Source organism: Eubalaena glacialis, chromosome 6 (genome assembly GCF_028564815.1).
Source record: "Eubalaena glacialis isolate mEubGla1 chromosome 6, mEubGla1.1.hap2.+ XY, whole genome shotgun sequence".
Taxonomy (NCBI): Eukaryota; Metazoa; Chordata; class Mammalia; order Artiodactyla; family Balaenidae; genus Eubalaena; species Eubalaena glacialis.
This window is the reverse complement of record NC_083721.1, coordinates 22,400,329-22,409,356: the sequence shown is the minus strand read 5'-3', so window position 1 is coordinate 22,409,356 and position 9,028 is coordinate 22,400,329. Positions and strand designations below refer to the sequence as shown.

The following is a 9,028-nucleotide window of genomic DNA, read 5'->3' as shown; positions in this document are numbered from 1 at the left end:
ATACAGTTATCTCAAAAATTAATTAATTAAAACATAAGGCAGGAAAAAATATCATTCCTTGGCTTAAAGCTCCACAGTGGGTCCCTATTTCAGAGAGAAGAAACCAATTTTCTTAGAATGGCCACAACACACTTCATGCTTTGGCCCCATATTATTTTATTGACCATCTTTTCAAAAGCCAATTTTTATATAAATTCCATTCAATTACTTAGGGAGATTTCAGCGCTCCTAAAGGCTTACTTATAGCTAAACATTTTTTTATTATTAATTTTAAAATATATTTATTTTAAATAAATAAAATAAAATAGTTCCCAGGAACTATACAAAACTTGCCTTATAGTATTTCTTTTTTCTTTCTCAGAAATGTATTGTTTACAACAAATAAAATATGAGTGAATTAGATTTCTTACACAGTAGTATTTTCCTGTAAATGTGTCAAAAAATCTACAAATCAGTATTTTCAACTTGTAGCCATATTCAGATTCTAGGAAAATATGATGTCAGAAAATTCTGGAAGTTTATTCTCCATGATTGTAAATTCATTTTGGTTGCTAAACAGTTAGAGGATCCTATAATTTATTAATCAAGCAAGTCCACATTTTGAATAAAGGAGGTGCTATGGTCTAACCCTGATATAAACTATGTCTGTTGTAGTCAAACTGATACAGTCATGTTCATTCTAAGGTGCTATGATTTGGTTTCTGTCTGACACCCAGCTAACATCATGCTACAGTCCCATTTAATTCCTAGGCGGCAGGTGCATTAGTTCTCTTTTACTTTCTTGAATACATCAGATTTGTGCAGAGATTTTCTAGATGCTTATGCATTCCATTGCATCTTACTGGCCACTCTGGAAGTTGAACTGTCCTAGCCTCCCTTGCAGTTAGTCTGGGCCATGTACCATCATTTGTGGTTGCATTTCCAGGCTGTTCATAAAGCCACAGTAGACCATCGGTATCCATGGGGGATTGGTTCCAGGATCCCTGTGGATACCAAAATCCACAGATGCTCAAATCTCTTATATAAAATGGTGTAGTATTTACACACAACCTATGCACATCCTCCCATGTACTTTAAATCACCTCCAGATTACTTCTAATACCTAATAAAATGTAAATGCTATGTTAAATAGTTTCTGGAGCATGGACAATTCAAGTTTTGCTTTTTGGAACTTTCTGGAAATTTTCCCCTGAATATTTTTGATCCCCGGTTGAATCCTCAGATGCAGAACCTATGGATACAGAGGGCCAACTGTACTTGTATGATGTCCTCCATAATTTCCATCTTTGCTCCTTTGTTCTGCAGATAGAGATATGCAGAATTCCCATGAATGACTCTCAGAGATACTATTTAAGTGAACATCACTCAGAAGATCTAAGAAACTACTCTGCCCATCTCAGGACCTCTTCCTTTGCCACATAATTTTTTTGAGTCTCCTCTCCTCAGCTGTCACTTGTCTACTACTCTTACTCTATTGTGGGTTTTTGCTCAGAAGTCACATGGGCAAAAAGGCCTTCCTTTACTGACTCTCATAGAGCATTGTTTACGTAGTATTATCACACTTTGAATTTTCCTTCATAGTGCCTATCAAATATATGTTTATTTGTATAGTGAGTTTTTAAAGTATGTGTATTCTTACAAGAATGCACACCTCATAAAATATGATTAATTTTGCACTCATGCTCTTTTCCCAGTAGTATCAAATATGTGGTGAGGTAGGCAATTAAGAGACATTGTCTCACTACCATTTTATATGTGATATAGCAGAGTCATCTGTACATGAGAAGTTCGAGTGTGAGAGATAAGAGAAATATAATGATGCAGAACCACTAAAACAAAAAACAAAACAAAAAAAAAACACTTTTGTTGACTAAAGTATAGACGTTCCTGCTAAGGAAAACCACTGATTTAAGTAACAATAAATAAGATATTATATTTTTCTTAAGCAGTATTCAATGACAGAGGAAAAAGATATTTATGCAGGTGGTTTGTTGATCAAAGATCGGCAATCTGTAGGCAGGAAAAATTTTAAAAAAACAAATTCAGAATTGTGGGAGACTAGTTCAAGCAACAGTCTGGATCTTTGAGTAATATTAGGGAAGTTAATGAGGAAATATTATGAATATTTAAATAAAGCAAGTCACACTAATTTTTTCATTTCCTAGTGCACTTAAAAGACTACATTATAGTGTAAAAATAACTTAAGTGTGCAATAACATTATGTCTAAAAGTCAATGTACATACATTAATTACAAATAATGCTGTTAGAAAATGGTGCCAACAAACTTGCTCAAGGAAGGGTTGCCACAAACCTTCAATTTGTAAAAACCACAATAACTGCAAAGCACAATAAAGTGAAGCACAATAAAATGAGGTCTGCTTGGACTACAGAATGAAATGACTGGAGGTCTCAATATAGAGGTAGAGAGAGAATAAGGGAGAGATAAGGCTTAATATTGTTGTAGAAACTACAATAATTAGGTATAACATTTCAAGGTCAGTGGTTTTATTAAAACACTTACATTCAAAGATCATATGTAGAACAAAAGATTTGATTATAAAAAGAAGAGCAAATTGCTAGACAGAAATTTAAAAAAAAAACAAGAACTGTAGGTGTTTTCACCAGAAATAGGAAAGCATTTGGTATGGTATATAGCATTGGTACTATTTTTTTTCAAATGAGTATATATTGTTAAGATTTCATGTTTTTCAGTATTCATCAAGCTATACACTTAAATTTCTTCTACTTTGATAATGAAAAAAAGAATCGGAAGGCTGCTATTCACAGAAATCAAATTGTTGAGAGTGTGAAAACTCTAAGGGCTTCTACAGATTATGGAGTCCGCCCTTCCCCATTATGTAGATCTGGAAATGGAGGTTCAGTAAACTTGTGACCATCCTAGGCTGCAAAGCATTCTGTGCCAAGGCCAGTCTTCTTCAATTACATGTTATCTACTTTATTACATAAGTAAACCAAATAACTTAGTGATTACATCTGGATTATCTTCAAAATGCATTCCATTTAAGGAATCTAAGTAAACTAGTAAGTAAGTAAATTAGTAAGATTTTACTAATAAGTAAAATCTAAATGTATATTTAAATTCATTCATACTCAATATCTATATATGTAAATAATGAAAACTCAGGTAAATAAGATATAAAACATATTTAACATTATTTCATATAAAAATTAAATCTTATATGAGTAATACAAGTAGGAGATTATAACTAACAAAATACATTTAGGTATTGAAAAGGCATGCTGTTCCTGATGAATAATGGCAATAATAGTAATACGGATCTAATAAGAGAAAAAATGAAACACTGAATCCACTGGATCTTTCTCCTACCTGCAGAAATTAAAATGGAGTTCAAACTTATGATCAGTATTCCTTTAGCTTCCTATATGATATTTTGAAAACCATGAGTAATTATGATCCATATTCTTTCTGTCATGCTTTATTTCTTTTTCATACTAGTATATATTCAGTCACTTAAATGATTACCATTAGGAAAAAATGAACCATTAATATTAAACAAAGCAATGTGAATTTGAGAAATGACAATTAACACTTTAACATTGATCTGTACTCTTTTGCTTAGCAGAATGCATTAAAATGCCAGAATTGTGCTTATTTACATGAATCTACAAGTCTAGTTGTAGCACTTTAAGTATCAATGGATTCATGATAAGTATCTTAGAAAATCCCATCTGTTATAAAATATGTGACCTTATTAATTCAGAAAATGTCAATTAGAAATATTGTTATAAATAGAAATGTATTAGGAATCAGACATTTGATTTTCTCTGCAAAGAAAATCGTTAGCAGTAGAGGCTTAATGGAATTTGTGAAGAAACCTTGCAACTTTGGTAATTATTAATTAACACTGATTACATTAAAACCTACATGGGAAATATTCCGTAGTTTTACACATATAATCGATGAACTTCATCAGTCAAATTTACATTCAGTTGAAGACAAAACTGTTCTGTAAGAATCATTATAAATTAATTAGTACTTAACACTTAATTGAAATGAACACATTGAAGCTCAAATTTCATTTTCAGAAAATAAGCTTAACTATCATGGATCATTTGGTTTGCTGTTCACTCTCCATTTTACTTCCAAAACACTTTTAAAAACTTACTCTACAAGCAAAAACAGATCAGACTGTCACTCAGTTTTTCCTATTTAACACTCACTACCACCAATTACCCAATTGGCTGTGGTATTAAAAATTTGGTTTATGAAAAATATGAACTCAAGGAACAACAATCCTTAAGTCTAATTCTCCTGTTTCCACAATTTACACTTTCTTCACTCAAGGCTTTTGGTCATCTCTCAGTTGCCTTGAATAGGGTCTCCCCTGCTCATTTAGCATGCGTAAGAACGATCCTCCCAAATTCTCCTAATCACAGATTGTGCTTATGTTGGGGAGATCCTGCTGTAGGACGTTTATTTGATAAGGCTTTTATGATAGACTTGTAGAAGCAGGAGAAAGATTTACAAGAGAGTAGAAAATGTTTCACCAGTTAGAAACATATCCATTTTCTATTCTACAGTAGGGTAGCTACATTTATTTGCAATAATAGGGCTCAAGACAGGATAAATTCACTATAATGATAGGTATAATAATGGACACTGGGGTTTTGGTATTGTGGGCAGAGAGTTCAACATAATCACCCTCATGTACAGTCTTGTCTCTATCAAGCCATACCTTCTCGGCTGTATTTAGACCATGTATAAAATCTAGAGCCTCTGCAGTTACCAGAATTTCCCATGGTATAATTCCAGCTGATAAAGCAATGTTTCTATATACAAATGGTGCTTGAATAAGCCATACCCAGTACAACTACAGCTTCAATGATGGCAATAAAATTTGAGACGCATCACCACAAAACCTAAGAATATTGGGAAAACACAGGAAGTCAAGAGATTCAGCCTGCAGTCCAGACACAGAAACTTAATATGAATCTTGCCCCTACTACCTAGGTTTTCAGGGCCTTAGATTTTCCATCTGTACTACGAAGATATGTTTTTGATTATCTCCAAGACCTTTTCAAATAAAATCACACATTCTATGCTTTAGGGCAGTGACTTTTAGACCCATTATTTATTATGCCACCAGTGGTATTTATCAGTGTAAGTGATATAACTATCCAGTTGAAAGTTTCCAAACTGAAAACCAACTCTATTGATTGGAAGATATGGCAAAGAGTAAACTAGAATATTTTTCATTAGATAATATATATTTTAGGCTTGATGATTTATTTCTTGTTTTAATACTTCCAGCATTAGTTTAAGCACCTACACATGTTCAGCATTTTAATATTTACAATCAGGATTTGAAGTGATGCTTCTTTTAGAGTGATGCATCTTAAATTTATTTCTCATTGAGTTACAAATCAAATCAGAGGTGAACATTGGAACAGTTTTTAGCTTGATAGTTGTAGCTCATACCTCTCACTGACATCTGAGAATGAGACTAACAGGCTGCCTTACAAATAGGACTGCTTACTGATTTTGCAAAGGTTGGAACAGAAGAGGCTGTACTCTTTTCTGTAACTGTAACAAGCCCTACCTTCCTATATTGATTACTTACTCTTCAGCGTCACAGTAAATTGCTATTGTGGAAACATAATGATGCTGAACATTTGTAGCCCAGATGATAGGGTAATGTTTAAACACAGTGTGCCCTGTTCTTTGTAGATTTACTAATAACCTCTTTAATCATTTCTGTTCAAAATACCATGAATTCTGAAGCAGAAACCAGCCTAATGATACAACTAATATATGGAGCATAACATTTAATCATTTAGAAGTAAATCACAGAAATTATTTTTCCATCCTTTAGACAGTGGGCCAAATTTTTTTTCCTAATATTATTCCTAATAAACCTAAAATAAATTCATAGAAACTTTCATTCTATTCCTGCTCTTTTGTTCTTAAACCAAAGTTGGTCAAGGTAATTGTTTCTATTTTATAACAGGAATTATATGTTTGAAGAATGTTTTCCTATCAAAAGAATATAAATATTTCAAAAATAAGCACATTTAAAGATCTATCAACCCATGTATATTGCAATGAGGTGTCACCTGAAATAAGGTGAATATAGGGGATATAGGAAGATTATCATGAAAGATATTATATCTTGTTGTAACAAAATGTATTTTTTACAAAATGTTCCTCCTTCAGAAAGACACCAGTATCTCATCTATTATATGAATTGAGTTAGTTCAAATAAAAGTGATTAGAGGATGAAAGCCATCCTATTATATTTTTCTTGTAGATATGAAATACAACTGAGAAAGACTTGAGTAAAATAAAGAATACTTAATAAAACAGAGCCTGTAAACATTGGAAGCAAATTTGAAAAATGAAAACATGGTATAAAGTATTTAAAAAAGCGGAAGTCTTAGCATAAGTATTCATTTCTATCTCTGTAAAAGAATATAAACTCTAGCTCATTTTTTTTTTTCTAGAAGGAGTAGTCATTAGAATTAGGGTTTTTTTTTTTTCATTGTTTATTTTATGTTTATTTTCTAATGAATGAAACCATTTAGGACCAAAATATTGACAATTGTTTCAGTATCATCATTCTCTTGAAAACTAAAAAAAGTAGGTTTAATTATATTCACCACCACCAAGAGCAACAAAAAAACATTTTCGAATCAGATTTGTTGTCCTCAGTCTTACATTCATTCTTTCAAAATATTAATATTTTGAAAATTCTCTAATAGAAATATTAAGGGAAGGATCTATAGGGACAAACAAAAAGAATTAATAGGCATATATTTAAGTTTTCCTGGAGAATTCAGACTACACTTCCAAGTTGAGGTGTTACTTAAGCTGATCTTTACTGTGCTTCTTCATTATCAGTGGTTTGATTTTTTATATTAGGCTAAGTGTTTGATCTCTTCAAAGTCATAGAGTAATTTTAAAATGATGGCTTTTGTGCAAAGACTTCATAAGTCAACAGAAAGAGTTGCATGTATATAATGTTTTAATGTGTTTCTTAATGTATCCTTGATGCGTTTAAAATTAATTTTGTTTGAAATTTGAAAAATAAAATTAAGTATAAATACTGAACATATGATATGCATAGAAGCATAGAAGTATTCTTAACAATATATGTGAATTAATTTTTAAAATTCTATACATTGTGATATTTATCTAAAATTTTTCTTCTTAAATATTGGTTTACATGATACTCAGCAGTATTTCTAACATGGAAAATTATTCAACTTAGCTTTCTAAGTCCTTTAACAGTATTTCCATTTTACACTAATGAGAGCACATTGATATTACCATCTTCTATTGATTTTTTTAATTAATAAATTTTGTTTTTTGTGAGCAGTTTGAGGTTCACAGCATAATTGAACATAAAGTTCAGAGTTCTCATAAACCCCCGTCCCCACGCATACACAGCCTCCCCTACTATTGATTTTCTCACTTTATAAAATATTCAATGGCTTAAATATTAATTTTTTAAAACTAGATTTTCCTCAGTGACTTGAGAAATATGTATGTAATTAGAATTCTAACACTAAACAATGCCTATATCCTATATATAAAAAAATTTTCAAAGCTGGGTGATTACTTATAGCCAAGGTGAATGTACTTAAAATTCATTTCAATAGCTTTACCTAGATAAAAAACCAAAATACATAAATCATTAATTATTTTTCATTAAAGAATATTTGCATATGTATTCATAATTTAATGGTTTTGCCATTCTTTTTACTGTATATATATTTTCTTACTTGCATACTTCTTGAGAAAAATCAAATGTGTATAATCTGTAGCATTTTTATATTGCTAAGAACCAAATATAAAATTCAATTCCCAGAGGCTTTTATGAGTTAAATGGTAAATAAATTTTTAATGTATGTATGTAATTAGAAATTGTATGTAATTAGAATTCTAACACTAAACAATGCCTATTAAAATGTAAACTAAAAACTATCCACAAAGCATTCACTTTCTATCAAATCTACACTCTTTGCTCGACCCCCTATATACAATGCCCCATATTAATTTTCGAATTAGGGATTTGTAATAATCTGCAAATTTTTAAAGTATAATTTATCCCATTCTTGACAGTTAATCTTTATTTTGAACACTGTTTTAACTGATATTCTTCCCATCAATTTTTTAAAAGACTCAGATATCATCCCTTATAAAATACTGAATTTAAGCTTCCCATGCTTTATTGCGTATCATCTTCACATACCTGTTGTCATAATGTTCACTACCTCAGTTCCCATTCACATCTCAACCCACTGCAATCTCATTCCACTTACCACTGAAGTAGTTCTCACTAAGGTCACTAATAAAGGCCTGCTGAGCTCGCATGTGCGGGGCTGGGGCCCCGTGGCTTCCCCCTACGCCTCCAGGCCACCGGGGTCCACATCAACCCTGTGGAGTTCAACCCCGACTTCGTGGCTCGTATGATACCCAAAGTGGAGTGGGCGGCGCTTCTGGAGGCTGCCGACACCTTGCATCCGGTCGAGGTGCCCAAAGGCTGGAGGTGGATGTGCTGGAGGGCACCCTGCAATGCCCAGCGCCGGGACGTCTGTTCCCCATCAGCTGTGGGATCCCCAACATGCTGCTGAGTGATGAGGAAACTGAGACTTAAAAGCGTGGCCGGCCCCGGTTTTTCATTGTGAGCGTGCGTATCTTTGTTTACGTGTATATCCTGTTTGCTATTTCTATCCTGTGTATCCCCAACCCTTGGGCCAGTGACACACCAAACACACAGTGTTCTTGAGCTCGGTATTATTTGTTTTTTCTCATTAAAGTTTCAAAACCAAAAAAAAAAAAAAAAAAAAAAAATACGGGTGGCGCCGCCGCTGCCGACTCCTCTCCATCCTTCCCCCGGGACGAGGGGCTGCGCCCGCGGTCAGACCCTTCCAGGAGGGTTAAGCCAAGTAACTGTAGGTGTCCTTTTCACCATCCACTCGCTCCAAATATTCTTTCTCGATCAGAATGTCAATGCATTTCTTAATTAGGGACCCGAGGCTTGA

At 33.0% G+C, this 9,028-nt stretch overlaps 1 pseudogene; it reads left to right on the top strand.

Moving 5' to 3' along the window:
• Positions 1 to 8,246: 8,246 nt before the first annotated feature.
• LOC133092932 (multifunctional methyltransferase subunit TRM112-like protein) lies at positions 8,247 to 8,641 on the top strand (annotated as a pseudogene).
• The last annotated feature ends 387 nt before the right edge of the window (positions 8,642 to 9,028 follow it).